Source organism: Diceros bicornis, chromosome 31, assembly GCF_020826845.1.
Source record: "Diceros bicornis minor isolate mBicDic1 chromosome 31, mDicBic1.mat.cur, whole genome shotgun sequence".
NCBI classification, from domain to species: Eukaryota; Metazoa; Chordata; class Mammalia; order Perissodactyla; family Rhinocerotidae; genus Diceros; species Diceros bicornis.
Window position 1 is genome coordinate 40,550,534 of NC_080770.1, and position 20,463 is coordinate 40,570,996.

The window sequence follows — 20,463 nt, forward strand, 5'->3', positions numbered from 1 at the left end:
ATGCATTTCACTATATGCAAATTATACTCTGATTAGGATAAGGAATAAAACTCATCATTTTTCCTTCCAAACCTCTTCCTCTTACCATTTATCTTAGTTAACACATCACCACCTATTTAGTATTCTTCAAGCCCAATTCATCCTAGACTTCTCTCTCCCTCTTCCTGCCACTGTCTCTCCCTCTATCACCAAACACTTTGGAATCCTTCTCCTAGAGAACTCTCAAATCTGTCACCTCATTTCCATTACTAATGACCCGGGCTTAGTTCACACCCCTGGACTAATGAAATAGACTTATAGCTGGACTTACCCTTTCCTAATTGACTCCTTACAATGCCAATAAAGTGATCTTCCTAAAATTCCTAATTTATTATGTCATTCCCTCACTAAAATCTTCTTCAATAGATTTACACTACCTGTGAAAGACTATCTAAATTCCTGGCAGAACAACATGGCAACAGTTACCTAGTCTAGTCTGTGAGCATGCCCAACAGATTTCATGTCCGAAGTAGTCTGGTCCCCAAGTAGAGGCCTGGCAGTCTCATCTTCTGTCTGATGAACTATGCATTTATGTGTCACGTTCAAGCATATAGCCTAGATTTCATAATCATCTCAGTTGAGTGACAAATTCTCATCCTCCTCCTTTAATGCCTCAGTGAAAGGAGTCCAACTCCAGCCACCAAGACTCAAACCCTGGAGGCACCAGTTCTCCCCACCTCTCATCAGCCACACCAGATGAGACAAAAAAGTCCTTCCAATTTAGCCTCAACAGCATCCATCGAGCTGACTGCCTGCCTTGTTCTAACGTCAGGACTGCAGCACCCCTCTGTAATTACGGCCGTTGCCTCTCAACCGGTTTTCTCCACTTTAAATGCAACTTAGAGGACTTACGCCCGACACATTAACATCTTGCATGGTTCAGATTTCAACATCCCAGAGATTCCCACTTTCCCTGGGTAGCACTATAACCGTTGCTTTCCTTGGAGTTTTGTATTACAAATTTCAAAAAGATTAGCTTAAAAATGAGGACTCCCAGTGATCAAATCAACTCTCCATTTTTATGACTCACTTTATCTCAAAGTTAACGTCAGAGGCTGGTCTAACATCCCAGCAAAGGCTTACTTTCATGTCATTGAAAATGTCTCAGCAAAAATTGAACTGCCTTTGTTGGGGCTGCTGTTTATAAAAGAAATGTCCACAGCATGGCAGGTGAGAAGATATTACCTCTGAGATGCCTTCTAACACAGATGTTTTTCTAATATTCAAGGTGGTAGATTAAAGATGGCCATAAATTGACACTCCTCCTATTAGAGGTGGGGTCTATGTCACCTCCTTTTAAATTTGGGCAGGTTCTATAACTGCTTTGACCAACAGAATACTTCAAGCGTGATGCTGTGCCAGCTTCTAGGCCCAGCACTTACGAGACAAGCAGCTTCCATTTCTTGTGTCTTGAAACAGTTGCTCTTGGAGCCCTCAGCCGCCATGTAAAAATTCCAACTGTCCTAAGGCCGCCGTGCTGGAGACACACATAGGGAGGTCCTGAGACCACACGATAGAGAGAGATGCCCAGCCTGCCCCAGCTGAGGTCTCAGACATCACGGAGCATAAATGAATCTTCCTCACTGTCTTCTGTCTGAATTCCTGTCCTACAAAACTGCAAGGAATATTTATTTATCCAATGAATATTTACTGGATATCTACTATGTGTCAGGTTCCACTCTGCATGCTAGAGTTACACTGGTGAACAAAACTAACAGCTCCTGTCCTCTGGGAGCTGACAATGAATGATAAATATAAAAAGAGAAAAGCCAATAAGCCCCAGTTGGGCTCAAGAATTAACAAATGGTCTCAGTGCACAAGGTACACATGTACGCAGTGGTGGCAGGAGGGCAGCCCCACGCCTACTGGGACCTAGGCATGGAGCCCAGCACTGGCAGCCATAACTCAATTCCTATGGGGTAAAGGAGTCTTGCTCTCTGCAAGACAATAGTCTCAAGCCAAACTTGAGGCTCGAGGCCCTTCTTCTTAAAAAGAAGCTGAAAAAGACAGCTGCCAACTGGGGCTAGGTGCCCTGACCTCACAGGAAGCCGTGGGCTTGGGGAGGCGAAGAACACAGAATCCGAACTAAACTGGGTCTGAGATTCCCAAATATGATCACAGAACAGAGCATCAAAATATCATAAGATCTGGTTCTGGGCTGGAGGCGGAGGACAACACGTGATGGCAACTATCAAACCATAAAACTGCTAGACAGGAGGGAAAGAGACAACTCATCCATAAAACTGTGCACCTGTTCCTGACATGTGAAACACACCCCACTGAAATGAAACACAGACAGAACCTCTCAAGTCCACCTAAAAGGCTTTGCCTACACAGAAGAAAAGCTGTAGTACTATTTTGTAAGCAAAGTTTGTGTTTTGGTGTGTCATCTATAGAGAGTTTTTATTCTTGTTCCTATAGTGTTTGATATTGCTATGGTGGGGAAATAAAACTCAGCAGCCTGCCGAGCATCAAGAGAGTCTGACAGTCACGGCCACTTGTGAGTCTACTTAGCTGGCTGGCAGCCACCGTGCAGCCCTGGAGAGGACCGTGGGCCAGCTCGCAGTGAAGACGGGTCTCCTCTTTAAGGGAGCCACTGTAACTCTAAGGAATGGACAAAAGCTACTATAAAACTGCAAGTATTCTCACACACAGATTTGACTACCTTAAGACAAAAATGAAATAGATGAGTGTTTTCAATAGTAAGTAAGTTTTTCATAACGTGATCGCAAGTAAAATAATTTCCTAACATACGTCTTTTAAATTCAGGTATGAATGGAACACATCAGGTGACCCTGGGTGACTTTTGCCTCATCTATTAGTGACGCAAATTAGTATCCAGGATCCAGCCATTTTATTCTTTATGAAAAATAAAGCAATTGAAGTAAATAAATGTCTAACCACAGTTTGACAAGAACGTAGCCTGGAGGCAATATTGAACAGGCAAGAAGCGCAGAGTTCTGAAGCCGGAATGTTGAGTTTCCGACCTTGACTCTGCCCGTAATAGGTGTGAAATCTTTGGGAGGCGACTTTGCTTCTCTGTGCCTGTTCCCTCATGTGCTCACACACTATATTGGCATTCATATAGTATATTTTACAGGGGTCTTCAGAAATGAAACTGAGTAGTAGAGCAATACTTTGATAAGAATGTATTTTATTTTGTTTTGCTTCAAGAAAAAATACAAGAACATACCTTTACTGTGGCAATCTAATGGAGGTGCCCCTAAGAAGTCATTTCTAGATGGGACTGGGGACTTTGTTTTAACTTTAAAATAGGTAATCTTTCACAAGCTCGGGAAGCAACAACTGTATTTAAACGGAAAACTCTCCACCCGGGAAGAAGCAAACCACCCAGGGGCTGCATTGGTTTTGCAAGTGCCCCCTGACGCCGGCGCAAGGATGCAGGAAGCACCTCCTGCGTCGTTGTCCCACTCCCGACAGGACTTGGGGGCTCGGTCCTAAGTGAGCGGAGGGACCCCGTCCCACTCTGCACCAGCAACGCCTCGCTTTCCCTTCCTGCAAACAAGCCGGTGCAAATAACCTGGGGCCCCTGCGACCGCCTCGCTGCACTCACCTGCCGCTGCACAGCAGCTCGCAGCCCGGCCGCTTCGCCTCCCCCGGGCGGCCCCGACCAGGAGGCGGGGATAGGGGCGTGGCTTAGGGAGGGGCGGGGCTAGGGGCCGGGGCTCTTCCCCCGCCCACCTCACTGCGCCTGCGCCCAAGGGTGCGTGCGGGGCAGGGTGGGAGGTGGTGCCCCCGTGGTGGTCGGTGCTGATGTGGGTCCACCGGGTGTTTGCTGCCCCTCCTGTTCCGATCCTCTGAGCTTTCCAGCCGTCACGGCGCCCAACTCTGGTCACTCCTGCCGCCCCTCCGCCCGCCTGCGTCAGGTGCCAGCAACCAGCCGGAGTCTCCCCCGCGAGGTCAGACTACCTCCCCCTGCTCCTTTGGAGAACGTCGTGACGCCTCCTCGCCTGTGTCCCTGGCGCCTGGCTGGTTAGGTGTATCGTGTCGTTTAATCACCTCTGCAGCTGAGACAGTGAAACCAAGAAGTGAAGGAACTTGCTTCAAGTCACAGACCCAAAATGCGCTCCAGCTTGAAGTTGATTGCAGGCTGCCTGCCGCCGCCCTTCCACCTCGCGTGGCGCGCCCAAGTTGAGTGCCTAGCCAAGTGCCATGGGCTTTACCTGAGTTTTCGCTGTTTCTTAAGCCCTGCGACGGCGGTATTATCTCTACAGAGGAGTCTAAGTGACTTGTCAGTCCAGCTTTGTCTCATGGCAAAACCTGGGCCATTTAAAACACCGTATGTGGCCTCTGTGTTCCTCCACACCTTTTGTCTTAAATGGCTTTATTGAGGTGACTTACAAAAAGCCTGTACATATTTAAAGTGTACAATTTGATTTTTATGTATGTATGTATATGCCCCTGAAACCGTCACCACAATCAAGAGTGAACGTAGCCACCACCCCCAAAAGTTTCCTTCTGCCCATTTGCAATTCCTCCTCCCAGTCACAGACTGCCATGACCACTCCTCAGATAACCATAGATCTTCTTTCTGTCACTATAGATTAGTTTGCATTTTATAGAATTGTATTATGAATGTTTACTGTGTGCTTTTTTGGGAGGAGGAGAGTCGGGCTTAATTATTTTGAGATTCAGTAGTGTTGCTGAGTGTATCAATAGTTCATTTCCTTTTTATCACTGAGTAGTAGTCCGTTACATGGATATACCACAGTTTGTTTATCCATTCACACATTGTTGGACTTTTAGGTTGTTTCCAGTTTCTGTTTTTTTTTTTTACAAACAAAGCTATCAACATGGTTCTTCATTTTCTTACTATTCAGTTTTGAAAGTTCTTTACATTATCGGGATATGTCTTTCCAGTTATATGACTCAATATTTTCTTCCAGTCTGTGGCTTAAAAGCATGTTTCAGAAGCAGACTTTTTAAATACTTCAAAAGCAAACTTTTTAAATTTTGATAAAGTTTAATTTATCAATTTTTATTTATAGATTGTGCTGTTGGTTCCATATCTAAGAAATTTTTTCCTAACCCAAGGCCCCAAAGATTCTGTCCACTTTTTCTCAAGAAATTTTATAGTTCTAAATTTTAAATTTATGTCTGCGATCTATGCTGTATTAATTTTCATATGTAGTGTGAGATATGGGTAGAAGTTAATTTCTTTGCATGTAGATACCCAGTTGTTTCAACCATTTGTTGAAAAGACTAGTTATTCTCTACCAAATTGCCTTTGCCACGTTTTTGAAAATCAATTGATCATATAAATGTGAGTTTATTTATGGAATCTCTATTCTGTTCATTGATTTATTTATCTGTATTAGCATTGATATCACATGGTCTTGATTACCATAGCTTTATAATAAGTCTTGAAATCAGGTCATTTAAATCTTTCAATTTTGTTCTTTTTTCTCGAAGTTGGCTTGGCTATCCTATACCCTTTGCATTTCAAAATGAATTTTAGAATCAGTTTGCCAGTTTTAACAAAAAAAATTGCACAGATTTTGATTGAGATTGCAATGAATCTATAGATAAACCTAGGGAAAATTGACACCTTAAAAATATTGAGTCTTGTGATCTGTGAAAATGGTATGTATCTGCATTTACTTACGTATTATGTAATTTCTCTCAGAAGTGTTTTGTAGTTTTCAGTGTACAGGCCTTGCACATCTTTTGTCAGATTTAACTCTAATTATTTCATACTTTTTATGCTATTGCAAATAGTATTACTTATAAATTTTTAATGGTTTATTGCTAATATATAGAAATAAAATTGATTTTTATATTGATCTTATATCCTGAAAACTTGCTAAACCCGCTCATTAGTTTGAGTAGCTTTTTATACAATCTATAGGATTTTATTTGTAGACAATCATGTCATCAGTGAATAAAGACCATTATCTTCTTCCTTTTCGATCTGGACCTTTTATTTCTTTTTCTTACCTTAATTGTACTAGCTAGAACCTCCAGTACAATTCAGTGGGGGAATGGATGGTCTTTCCAATAAATGAGGCTGGGTCAATTGGATAGTCATACGAGAAAGCATGAACCTTGACCCCCATCTCACACAATACACAAAAATTAATTTCAGAACCTTCATGGACCTGAATGTGGAAAATGAGACAATAATACTATCAAAGAAAACATAAGACAATGTTAATTGTAAGGGCAGGCAAAGATTTCTTAAATGAGACACAAATAACAGTAGCTATAAAAGGTTAACAAATTAATTCAATTTAATTTATAAATTAAATAGGATTAACTTATACATTAATTAAATTAGTAGAACTTGTATTCATCAAGACACCGTTAAGAAAGTAAAAGGTAAATGACAGGCCAGGAGAAGATATTTGTGAAATGTATCTGACGAAGGACTCCTATAAATTGATAAGAAAACATCTGAATCAATTTTTTAGAGGAGAGGAGGGGCAGAAGGCTTGCATTGACCTTTACAAAAGAGGATAGCCAAAGGGCAAGGCATGATGAGAAGTCATTCAGTATCATTAGTCATCAAGGACATGCAAAGTAAAACCACAATTGAGATACCACTACAAACCAAGACTCTCAACCCCCACTGTGGTGCAATCACTTTGGAAAACTGGCAGTATTTGCTACAGCTATACTTACATGTTCATCCTACGACCTAGCAGTGCCATTTCTGGGTATATACCCAATGTAAATGAGTGCTTATGTCCACCAAAAGACACGAATGAGAATGTTCATAGCAGTTTTATTCATAATGATCAAAAACTGGAAACAACTCCAATGTCCACCAGCATTAGAATGGATAACTATATTATGTTATATTCATATAATAGAATACTATTGTATGGAATGGAATACTACAACAAGGAAAAAGAAAAACTACTGCTACTTGCTCGCACTTGGATGAATATCACAAATACAGTGTTGATCAAAATAAGCCAACCACAAAAGGTTACATCTGTATGATTCTATTTGTATAAAGTTCATAAACAGGCAAAACCAACCCATGGTTACTTTTGATGGGGGAGTGATAATGACTGAGAGAGAGCACAAGCAAACCTATTGGGGTACCAGAAATGATCTATACCTTGATCTGTGTGGTGGCTAAGCAGATGTATACACATGTAAAAATTCACTGCTCTGCACCTAAGATTTATGTGTTTTATGTATAGATGTTATATCAACATAAAAGAAAACTGAAGTGTTTTTTCTGAACATAATTATTCAGCTCTGCTGATACGTACACATATTTCTGAGCCAAAGCTGCACTTTTGATCACTATAACTTTCTAGTAGGTTTGATATCTACAAAATAAGTTCAAGTCTTTTCTTCCAAAATTTTCTTGCACCTGTATGCTTCCAAGCTAAACTTTAGGATCAGTTTTTCAAATTCCTTAGAAAAATTCTACTGGGATTTTTATTGGTATTATGCGATATTTGTAGTTTATTTGAAGAGCACTTACATCTCTCCAGTATTGACTCTTTCCATCCAATCAACATGGTTCGTTTATTCAGGAATTTTCAATCAAGATTTAAATTATTCTTTATGTAGGGCTAGAACATGTTTTGGTATATTATGTATATGATGTATATTAAGTCATTATGGTTTCTGTTCCTATTATAGGAGAAATATTTGTCCCATTACTTCTCTAATCATTGCTGGTATATAAAAAGGCTCTTTTTCCCCCTATCTGGCCACCTTGCTGAACTCCTTCATTCATTTTAGGAGTTTTCCATTCGATTCTTTTAATTTCTAGGTTGTAAGTAATGTATTAAAATCTTTTCTCCTTTATATGAGAATCTGACTTCTGATTAGTTTCCTAACTATGTTTTCCTGAAAACAGAAAGATGGTATCTGTAGACTATGTGACTAGGTAACTTTGCTTATAATAAAAATGACTCCTGGTTTGTAACTTTTGTCTGGACTGGGAGTCACCATGGCCTTAGGTTCCTTTTCTAACCCACAAGTCCCTTGTGGGGACCCTGGAAACCATGCCTATGGAGTTGTCACCAAAGATATTTTCGCGGGGGTCGGGGGCATGAGGTTTTTAAATCAGAGTGACTGCCTGGTGTAGCTCTTGTCTTCCTGCACCTGAGCCGTCTGCTGAGTGGACTGCAGTAAAGATTCCCACTGCTAGGAATATCTACACTGCCTTGCTAGCATGTGTGGTTCCTGCCCTATGGCCTTGAATAGGCCAGGATGGTATGTGGCCCGCAGTGGTCTTGTGAATCTGAATTAGTTGAATCTAAGAAGACCCACCCCCTGGGCATTGCAGAGTGGTGGAGCAGTGGGCTAGACTTTCAGACCCTCGATGCAGTTTGACCAATGGACTGTGAGACAGAGGGGTGGGGAAGGAAAGCTGACAAGGCATTAGATGTCTGAGAGGGAGAGTCCATCTGCCTGTTCTCTGAAGTTGAAAACTCTGCAGCATATGACAAGAGATTAGGGCAGAAGCGGGCTGGAGTAAAACCAGATTCATACCAAGAGGAGACACTGCTCACTGTTTATGAAGGGGACCTGGGCCAAAACCCACTGCAGCTGAGCTACCGGGATAGGTTAATGTCTCGCTGGGAGGGTTGGAGGGGGACTGAGAAGACAAAAGAATGAACCTGAAGACCCCATGCTTGTGATGGGCCGCCACCTGATAAAGCAGGCGGAACTGCCAAGTTGACTGCAATTCCACTCAAACTTGAATCTACATGAAGAGAGGTTTGAGAGCACCCAAGCAGACAAAGGGCTGTGCGGTGGCCAGCAGCTCCAGGCAGAGCTACAATGACAGCAGTTTAATATGGTTTGGGGTCACCAATACAAGGTTAAAGAAAGCTCTCCATGTGTGGCAAAGGGTAACCCCAGGCCACCTAAACAGCATCCTGGAGTCTGACAACAGCTTTGGACCCAGAATGCTTGAGTCAATTTAAGGCTGCACTGGAGCCTGAGCAGTGTCCTCTGCTGCCATCGAGTGAAAATTTATGGGAATGCAAACATTTTCAAAAGCGACACAGATTTTTAAAGCAATCATTGGTTATTGTAAAGGCCTAAGCTCTACTATTAGACTGGATAAAACTCTTGATTTGCGCTTAGTGTATAGGGAAAAACTACACTTTTTCTAAAAAGGTTAAATAAATTTCATTGTAGTATATTTGATTTGCTGAAAACTATGGTGTAATATCATTTGATATAAAATGCCTAGAATTCCCAGACTAAAGGGGGTATTTTAGGCATTATAAAGACAGATGGCCAAAGACTATTCCAGTTGCACAGGACATGGAGGGGACATCCTTACCCCACTGGTTAATACAAATCCTCGTGATCACAAAATGTACTAACTTGTCCTTTTCTATGTTGAAAATGTCAGCCAAAGTCGTGGAGGTGGACTATGGGCAAAGGGTTAACGAACACTTCCGCATGAGAATCTAACCTTAGGTTATCTCCCTGAAAGTATGTGTCAACTATTTAACTAGGCAACATTGCTTACAGTAAAAATGATCATTAGTAAATTGCACCTGGACTGGCGAACCTCTAACTACCCGATGGGGAAACGATTGTTTTGAGCTTCCTGCGTGTGAAACTCTTGTAACTGGGCACGACTCGTGCAGAGACCCTGGAAGCTACGCCTGTGGAACTGTGAGATCGTCTCTGTGAGGCATGGGGCTTTACATCAAAGCAGTTCTCGTAAAGGCCCCAGTGTGGATCTCGACTCCTTGCACCTACTGAATGAAGTGCAGCAAGGACCTCGCTGCAAAGAACACCTGAGGCTGCTCTGTGATTGCTGCAGGTCCTGCCCTGTAGCCTTCTAGCTGCGCCGAGGAGGCCTGGGTCGTCTTGGGAGTCAGCAAAGCCTAAGAAGACCGCTGCGGGCCTTGCAGAGGTCATTACATCCACTGCCAAAAATGACTTTTTTTTTCTTTTTCCTTTCCATAACTATACTCATGTCCTTTTCATTTGTTATTTGTTATAGTTTGTTGAATAATAGTGAGCACAATGGTGGGAGGAGGGGTGCAGTGGGTGAGGAGGGGAGACAGAATGCCTTGTCCCTATATTTTATTTTTCCACTTTTTATTTGGAAGTAATTTCGAACTTATAGAAAAGTTGCAAGAATACAAAGACATCCTAGAAAGACTTCACAGAGACTCACTGTTAACATTTTTCCACATTTGTTTTGTTTTTATTTTCTCTCTCTACATGTATGCATTTTTATTATCATTATTTGAGAGTAAGTTGCAGCCATCATATCCCTTTATCCTTATTATTTTATTGTGTATTTCCTAAAAAACAAGACATCTACTTACATTATCACAGCATAATTCTCAAATTGGGAATTAAAATGAATACAGTGCTATTACCTAATTAACAGACCTGTGAAAATTTTTCCAGTTGTCCCAATATTGTTTTTTTTATAGCATATTTTTTCCCTGCTCCCAGATCCAGTCTTGTAGTCATCTCACTGCTTTTAGTTGTCATGTCCCTTTACTCTTCCTTAATCGAGAATAGTTCCTTAATCCTTTTTTGTCTTTCATGACATGGGCATTTTGAAGAGCACAGGCCTATTGTTTTAGCAGAATTTCCTTCAGTTTGGGTTTGTCTGAAGTTTCCTCACGGTCAGATTCAGGTTGGGGTCTCCACCCTTTAGGGAACTCCACTCTGGCCTCCCTCTAGCCACATCTCTCAAGCCTGGAGCCAAGGAGGCAAGCCCATTGGAGCCTGCCCACTCCCACTTGGTCCAGAGAGTAAATATTTTAGGCTTTGCAGGCTATATGATCTCTGTCACAACTACTCAGCTCTGCTACTGTAGCAAGAAAGCTGCCGTAGATAATGTGTAAATGAATGAGCATGGCTATATTCAAATAAAATTTTATTTATAAAAACAGGTGGACGGCGCATATTTGGCCCATGAGTCAGTTTGCTTGACCCCTCTTCTAATCCATGCCCCAGCTACCAAGAAGTCCAGAATTCCACGCCCAAACAGCCTCAGCCCCGTTCCCAGAGTAGGCCTGTGAGGGCCTCTCTTCCCCGGGTCTGCCATAGTGAGACGTGGCATCTTGCCACTAAGGAGTGCGTTTCTCTAGGCTTGCGTGTGCCCAGGAGATGACAGTTTTGAGGAATGTGGACAGATTTGAACGCAGAGGTGGGGCCTTCACAGTATCAGAAAGAGCTGAGAGTGAGAAGAGAAGGGGCAAAGAGCTAGCCGGGTCGGCTCCCCTCCTCTCACCATGTCTGGTGCAAGACTCCAAGGAGCCTAAGAATTACATTCGCATCTGGCCTTCCTGGTCAGTGTGAAGGGTTAGTTTATCCAGAGAAAAAGGAGTGACATATGTTATTCAACCATTTGTTGCTTGATTTATATGTATATATATTTGAACATTTAGCTATATGGTACGTGGTCTCTATTTGCACTTTGCCCCAGCCCCATAGTGCAAGGGCAGCCTGTGTGACAGCATGAACACTTCTCAGAACAGCCTCAGCGGGCTGACTGGTCCCCACAGGTGTTTACCTGTGAAGGGAACCTGCAAACTGGCTCCTGGCTCCACTCTGCCCCGGGAGAATCAGGGACAATCTGTGGCAAGGCCTCCCAGCCTTCCTTGCCTGCAGCCACTTGGGTCGGCAAAAGACCCCAGGTTCAGTGCTCAGCTTCTAAGCAACAGAACAAGGAAGATACTAACGGGCCAATTCTCATTCTTCCCACTTTCTACTTCTAGACTGTCTTTTCTTTCTGGTTTATCTAACTGATTTCTTTGGACCTCTTCATATTTGAACAACCAATTCCCCTGACAGACTTCAGACCCCTGGAGGTTTCTGCATCTCCCTCTCTCATTCATGTAACACACCCCCACCATGACTGCCACCACCCCTGCCATCGCCACGCTGCCATAGCTGCCTCTGGTCAGCATGGGGCCTTAAGGCACCTGTCCCTTAACCAGAACACTCCAGAGCCAGGAGATGTTGTAGGGGTGCCATCTTACCAACACTAGTGCACACTCATGTCCAGACACTTTGGAATTCCAACCAAGTAAATAACAGCAATATGGTACCCGGATCTCGTAAGTAGTGAGGTGTATCTGGAAAGATAAGCAGTTCTTTAAAATGTTACCCTATGAAGTACCTCCAACTTTTAATATCTTTTAGAGGAAAGTAATGTATGTAAAGTATTAATCTAAATATCACTTCCAATAACATAATACTTTTGGTAAGGCATCCGATAACATCGAAATTTAAGAATTACTGCTATGCAATTTACGTAATTCCTATAATATGGTAGCATATAATTTACTGTTATATAATTTACTATTAGTTTGCTGATTTTTTTAACTTTTGTCCTAAAATTGTTTTCTATATATATATAAACTCTAAAAGTTGTTCCATTGTAATTTGTTTCTTTTTATAATGCTTTGAATCTCCAGAAAAAGGTCTTTTTTATGACAGTCTTTTGCAATAATATATTGATTAGTTACTCTATCATTTAAAAAAAAATTTTATTGAGGTCATAATGGTTTATAACATTGTGAGATTCCAGTTGTACATTATTATTTGTCGGTCACCATATAAATGTGCCCCTTCACCCCTTGTGCCCACCCCCCAACTCCCTTCCCCCTGGTAACCCCCAAACTGTTCTCTCTGTCCATGTATTAGTTGATATTCCACATATGAGTGAAGTCATACAGTGTTTGTCTTTCTCTATCTGGCTTAGTTCACGTAACATAATACCCTCCAGGCCCATCCATGTTGTTGCAAATGGGACGATTTTGTCTTTTTTTATGGCTGAGTAGTATTCCATTTTATATATATACCACATCTTCTTTATCCAGTCATCTGTCGACGGACACTTGGGTTGCTTCCACATCTTAGCTATAGTGAATAATGCTGCGATGAACATAGGGGTGCATAAGCCTCTTTGGATTGTTGATTTGAGGTTTGTTGGGTAGATACTCAGTAGTGGGATAGCTGGATCATAAGGTATTCCTGTTTTTAATTTTTTGTGTGTTTGAGGAAGATCAGCCCTGAGCTAACATCCATGACTATCTTCCTCCACTTTATGTGGGACGCCGCTACAGCACGGCCTGACAAACAGTGTGTCACTGCACGCCCGGGACCCAGACCTGGGCCACCAGCGACAGAGTAAGTGCACTTAACTGCTACACCATGGGGCCAGCCCTGTTTATAATTTTTTGAGGAATCTCCATACTGTTTTCCATAGAGGCTGCACCAATTTGCATTCCCACCAGTAGTGGATTAGGGTTCCCATTTCTCCACAGCTCCTCCAACATTTGTTGCTTTTTGTCTTGGTGATTATAGCCGTTCTAACGAGTGTAAGATGATACCTTGTTGTGGTTTTAATTTGAATTTCCCTGATGATTAGTGATGTTGAGCATCCTTTCATGTGCCTGTTGGTCATCTGTATATCTTCTTTGGTGAAGTGTCTGTTCATTTCCTGTGCCCATTTTTTGATTGGGTTGTTTGTTTTTTTGTTATTCAGTTGTGAGTGTTCTTTATATATTATGGAGATTAATCCCTTGTCAGATTTATGGTTTGCAAGTATTTTTTCCCAGCTGGTGGTTTCCCTATTCATTTTGATCCTGGTTTCATTTGCCTTGTAGAAGCTCTCTAATCTGATGAAGTCCCACTTTTTTATTTTTTCTTTTGTTTCTCTTGTCTGAGTAGACATGAAATTCAAAAACATCCCTTTATGGCTGATGATGAGTAGTGTACTACCTATATTTTCCTCCAGGAGTTTTATAGTTTCAGGTCTCACCTTCAGGTCTTTGATCCATTTTGAGTTAATTTTTGTGTATGGCAAAAGAAGATAGTCTACTTTCATTCTTTTCATGTGGCTGTCCAGTTTTCCCAGCACCATTTATTGAAAAGAGTTTCCTTTCTCCACTGTATGTCCTTAGCTCCTTTGTCAAAGATTAGCTGCCTGTAGATATGAGGTTTTATTTCGGGATTTTCAATTCTGTTCCATTGATCTGTGTGTCTGTTTTTGTACCAGTACCATGCTGTTTTAATTACTATCACTTTGTAGTATGTTTTGAAGTCAGGGATTGTGAGGCCTCCAGCCTTGTTCTTCTTTTTCAGGATTGCTTTAGCTATACGAGATCTTTTGTTGCCCCATATGAATGCTACTATTCTTTGTTTTATTTCTGTGAAGAATGTCCTTGGGATTCTGATTTGGGATTGCATTGAATCTGTAGATGACTTTAGGTAGTATGGACATTTTAACAATGTTTATTCTTCCAATCCAAGTGCATGAAATCTTTTTCCATTTCTTTATGTCATCATTGATTTCACTCAGTAATGTCTTATAGTTTTCCTTGTATAGGTCTTTCACTTCCTTGGTTAAATTTACTCGTAGATATTTTATTCTTTTTGTTGCATTTGTAAATGGAATTGTCTTCCTGAGTTCTCTTTCTGTTAGTTCATTGTTGGTATATAGAAATGCAACCGAGTTCTGTAAGTTGATTTTATACCCTGCCACTTGGCTGTAGTTGTTGATTATTTCTAATAGTTTTCCAATGGATTCTTTAGGGTTTTCTGTATATAAGATCACGTCATCTGCAAACAGTGAGAGTTTCACTTCTTCATTGCCTATTTGGATTCCTTTTATTCCTTTTTCTTGCCTAATTGCTCCGGCCAGAACCTCCAGTACTGTGTTGAATAAGAGTGGTAAGAGTGGGCTCCCTTGGCTTGTCCCTGTTTTCAGTTTTTCCCCATTGAGTATGATGTTGGCTGTGGGTTTGTCATATATGGCCTTTATTATGTTAAGGTACTTTCCTTCTATACCCATTTTGTTGAGAGTTTTTATCATAAGTGCATGTTGGATCATGTCAAAAGCCTTCTCTGTATCTATTGAGATGATCATATAGTTTTTATTCCTCGTTTTGTTAATGTGGTGTATCACATTGATTGATTTGTGGATGTTGAACCATCCCTGTGTCCCTGGTATAAATCCCACTTGATCATGGTGTATGATCTTTTTAATGTATTGCTGGATTCTGATTGCCAATGTTTTGCCAATGTTTGTTTGTGTTCATCAGCGATGTTGGCCTGTAATTTTCCTTCTTTGTATTGTCCTTGCCTGGCTTTGGTATCAGAGTGATGTTGGCCTCGTAGAATGTGTTGGGAAGTATTCCATCTTCCTCTATTTTTTGGAATAGTTTGAGAAGGATAAGTATCAAGTCTTCTTTGAATGTTTGGTAAAATTCTCTAGAGAAGCCATCTGGTCCTGGACTTTTATTTTTTGGGAGGTTTTTGATTACTGTTTCAATCTCTTTACTTGTGATTGGTCTATTCAGGTTCCCTATTTCTTCTTGATTCAGTTTTGGAAGGTTGTATGAGTCTAGCAATTTATCCATTTCTTCTAGATTCTCCAATTTGTTGGCATATAGTTTTTCATAGTATTCTGTTATAATCTTTTGTATTTCTGTGGTATCTGTTGTAATTTCTCCTTTTTCATTTCTAATTTTATTTATTTGAGCCTTCTCTCTTTATTTCTTGGTGAGTCTGGCTAAGGGTTTGTCAATTTTGTTTATCTTCTCAAAGAACCAGCTCTTTGTTTCATTGATCCTTTCTACTGTTTTTTAAATTTCATTTTCATTTATTTATGTTCTGATTTTTATTATTTCCCCCCTTCTGCTGACTTTAGGCTTTGTTTCTTCTTATTTTTCTAATTCTGTTAGGCATAGTTTGAGGTTGCTTATTTGGGCTTTTCCTTGTTTGTTAAGGTGGGCCTGTATTGCTTTGAGTTTCCCTCTCAGGACTGCTTTTGCTGCATCCCATATGAGTTGGTACGGTGTATTTTCATTTTCATTTGTCTCCAGCTATGCTTTGATTTCTCCTTTAATTTCATCAATCATCCATTGGTGGTTTAGTAGCATATTGTTGAGTCTCCACAGCTTTGTCACTTTCCCAGTTTTTTCCTTGTAGTTGATTTCTAACTTCATGGCATTATAGTCTGAAAAGATGCTTGTTATGATTTCAATCTTCTTAAATTTATATAAGCATGCCTTGTTTCCCAACATATAGTCTATTCTTGAGACTGTTCCATGCACACTTGAGAAGAATGTGTAATCTGCTGTGTTTGGATGGAGTGCTCTGTATATGTCTATTAAATCAATCTCATTTAGATTTTGTTTGGGTCCATTATTTCCTTATTTATTTTCTGTCTGGGTTATCTGTCCATTGATGAGAGTGGGGTGTTAAGATCCCCTGCTACTATTGTGTTGTTGTTAATATCTCCTTTTAGGTTTGTCAATAGTTGCTTTATGTACCTTGGTGTTCCTGTATTGGGTGCATATATATTTAAAAGTGATACGTCTTCTTGGTGGAGTGTCCCTTTTATCATTATATATTGCCCCTCTTTGTCTCTCATTACCTGTTTTATCTTGAAGTCAACTTCGTCTGATATGAGTATGGCAACACCTGCTTTCTTTTGTTTGCCATTAGCTTGGAGTATTGTCTTCCATCCTTTCACTCTGAGCCTGTGTTTGTCTTTAGAGCTGAGATGTGTTTCCTGGAGGCAGCATATTATTGGGTCTTGTTTTTTAATACATCCCACCACTCTGTGTCTTTTGATTGGAGAGTTCAGTCCATTTACATTTAGGGTACTTATTGATATATGGGGGCTTGTTGTTATTTTATCGCTCTTTTTCTGGTTCTTTTGCATTTCTTTTGTTTCTTGTCCCATGTGTTTCAGACTACCAATTTAGTTTGGTAGTTCTGTAAGGGAGTTCCCTTAGTTTTCTCTTTCTTTATCATGTGTGATTCTGTTCTGGTTATTTGATCAGTGGTTACCATGAGGTTCGTATAAAAAATATCTTGTATGTGATAGTCCATTTTTTGATGGACTCTTATTCTCTTAGACTAAGTTGATTCGATCCCTTTCCTCTTCCCTTTCTAAGTTATTGCTGTCATATCTTATTCCTTCCTGTGTTGTGAGTTTGTGTTTAACATGATGAGGTTTTATTCATGCTTGGTGCTTACCTTCCCTTGATCTTTTTCTTGTGTGTGTGAGGAAGATAGGCCCTGAGCTAGCATCTGCCAATCTTCTTTTTTTTTCTTTTTTTGTTGAGGAAGACTGGCCCTGGGTTAACATCCATGCCCATCTTCCTCCACTTTACGTGGGACGCCTGCCACAGGCCACATGACCTGACAAGTGGTGCGTGGGTGTGCGCCTGGGATCCAAACTGGCAAGCCCCGAGTCACTGCACTGGAGCACGTGCATTTAACCACTTGCGCCACTGGGCCAGCCCCTGATCTTTGGTTTTATATTGAAGTGTTTGCTAATCTATTTTGATAGGGCCGGCCCTGTGGCTTAGCGGTTGAGTGCTCGCGCTCCGATGCTGGCTGCCTGGGTTTGGATCCTGGGCGCACACCGACGCACCGCTTCTCCGGCCATGCTGAGGCCGTGTCCCACATACAGCAACTAGAAGGATGTGCAACTATGACATACAACTATCTACTGGGGCTTTGGGGGAACAATAAATAAATAAAATTATAATCTATTTTGATAGAGGACTGCAATTTTTCTGGTTTTGTTGACCTATTTTCCTCCTTGTTCAAAACTTTGAATCCCCTTTCTCTTTTTTTCCTCAGGTATGCGGGCCTTCTTGAACACTTCTTGTAGTGGGGGTCTTGTGGCAATGAACTCCCTTAGCTTTTGTTTATCTGGGATAGTTATTATTTCTCCATCATATCTGAAGGATATTTTTGATGGATAGAGTATTCTTGGCTGAAAGTTTTTGTCCCTCACAATTTTGAATATATCGTTCCACTCTCTCCTAGCTTGTAAAGTTTCTGTCAAGAAATCAGCTGAGATCCTGATAGGAAATCCTTTGTATGTTATTTATTTATTTATTTTTGTCAGGCTGCCCTTAATATTTTTTCTTTGTCATTGACTTTTGCCACCTTTACTACTATATGCCTTGGAGAGGGTATTTTTGTGTTGATATATTTAGGAGATCTATTGATTTCATTCACTGGTATTTACAGCTCTTTCCCCAGGTTTGGGAAGTTCTCAGATATTATTTCTTTGAACAAGTTCTCTGCTCCTTTTTCCCTCTCTTCTCCCTTGGAATATCTATAATCCTTATGTTGGATTTCCTAGAGTTGGATATTTCTCAGAGAGTTTCTTCATTTCTTTTTAGTCTTAGTGCTCTTTCCTCCTCCATCTGGAGCATTTCTGCACTGCTGTCCTCAATATTACTAATTCTTTCCTCTATATTGTCGGCTCTGATGCTTAAGGTTTCCAGATGTGTCTTTATCTCCTCTATTGTATTTTTCATCTCTATGATTTCTGATTGGATTTTTTTTTACGGTTTCAATCTCCTTTGTGAAGAAACTCCTGATTTCATTGAATTGTCTGTCTGTGTTTTCTTGTATTTCATTAAGCTTTTTTATGATGGCTATTTTGAATTCTCTGCCATTAAGATTATACATTTCTGGGGCCGGTCCCGTGGCTTGGCAGTTAAGTGCATGCGCTCTGCTGCTGGCGGCCTGGGTTCGGATCCCAGGCGTACACCAATGCACCGCTTCTCTGGCCATGCTGAGGCTGGGTCCCACATACAGTAACTAGAAGGATGTGCAGCTATAACATACAACTAGCTACTGGGGCTTTGGGGGAAAAATAAATAAATAAAATTATAAAAACAAAGATGATACATTTCTGTGCTTTCTGGGTTGACTTCTGGGTGCTTGTCATTTTTCCTTTTGGTCTGGAGATTTAATATATTTTTGCATGGTGCCTGTCAGTGTTGGCTTACTTTTCCTCATAGTGAAAATATATGGTCGCAGTTTCCTTTTGCTGCTGCTGGTTGGGAGTCAAGGGGCGTATATTCTGGACTGCCTCAATCTGCAGGCACTCTCGTCACCCCTGGCTGATCTGAGGCTGAGTGGAGGCTGCTGGGGGGGTAAGTGTGGGAACAGCTGGAGCTGGAGTGTGGGAACAGCTGAGACTGGAGTGCAGGTAGGCTGAAGCAGCTGGGGCTTGGGTGCAGGTGGGTTGAAGCAGCTGCAGCTGAAGTGCCGCTCGGCCAAAGAAGCAGGGGCTGGAGTGCCACTGGGCCGAAGAAGCTGGACCTGGAGTGCACTGAGCTGAAGAAGGAGGAGCTGGGGTGCCACTGGGCCAAAGAAGCTGGAACTGGAGTGCTGTGGGCCGAAGTTGCTTGTGCCAAGTCAGCTGGAGCCTGAGCACAGGCCAAGCCAAAGCCACTGGAGCCAGGGAATGGGGGGCAGTCCAGCCAAAGGAGCTGGGGCCGTGACATGGGGAAGCCAGGAAAGCTGGGGCCGTGGCTTGGTCCAGCCAGAGCAGCTGGGGCTGTGGCCTGGTGGGGCCTGAGCTGCCACTGCCTCTGGTGCGGGGACACAGGTTCGCCTTGCTGGTGGTTGGGCCCGGGCACCTGGGGACCACTGCCTGTGGGGGTGGGGCATGGTCATGCTGCCCTTGTTGGTGGGGCATGGGCTCCTGGGGGCTGCTGATTCTGGGGATGGGGTTGAGCTGAAGCACCACTGTGCTGAAGCGCCAGTCGGGTGGGCCGGGTGGGGGAGGGGCGCTTACTTTCTCCTCCCCTATCTCAGAGGTTTCTCACCTTGCTGTCACTCTCTGCTCTCCTGAGGGGCTAGCTGGTTGAAACTACCCTCGCAACAGTTCAGCTCCCTCCGTAGGGGGATCCCTTCAGGCCGTGAGGGGTCTTGGAGAGCTCCAGGTTTTCACGCGGTGACCCGCCCCTCCCCCTCCTCTGAGAGCTGCGTGGTCTCAGTCTCTGGGACGCAGTCCTTGGGGAAGGAAAGGAGCTCCTCTAACCCCCTTCCAATTCCTCTGGGGATTCCAGCACCTCCATCCTCGGGTGTATGGCTGCCTGAGTGCCTCAGATGTCGCCTGTGTTGTGTGAATAGCTTCTGTTGGAATATGAATGCCATTTTTGTTGTGTCTTAGAGGGGGAGTGTTCAATGGGGGAAGCTCACTCCACTATGATGCTGACATCATTCAGTTGTCTTTTCATTTTGATCCTCATTTCCTTTGCCTTGCAGAAGCCCTTTAGTCTGATGAAGTCCCACTTGTTTATTTTTTCTTTTGTTTCCCTTGTCTCAGTAGACATGGAATTTGAAAAGATCCCTCCAAAACTGATCTCAAAGAGTGTTCTGCCTATATTTTCTTCTAGGAGTTTTATAGTTTCAGGTCTTACTTTTAAGTGTTTGATCCATTTTGAGTTAATTTTTGTGTATGGCAAAAGATAATGGTCTACTTTCATTCTTTTGCATGTGGCTGTCCAATTTTCCCAGCACCATTTGTTGCAGAGACTTTCCTTTCTCCATTCTATGTTCTTAGCTCCTTTGTTGAAGATTAGCTGTCCATATATGTGTGGTTTTATTTCTGGACATTCAATTCTGTTCCACTGATCTGTACGTCTGTTTTTGTACCAGTACCATGTTGTT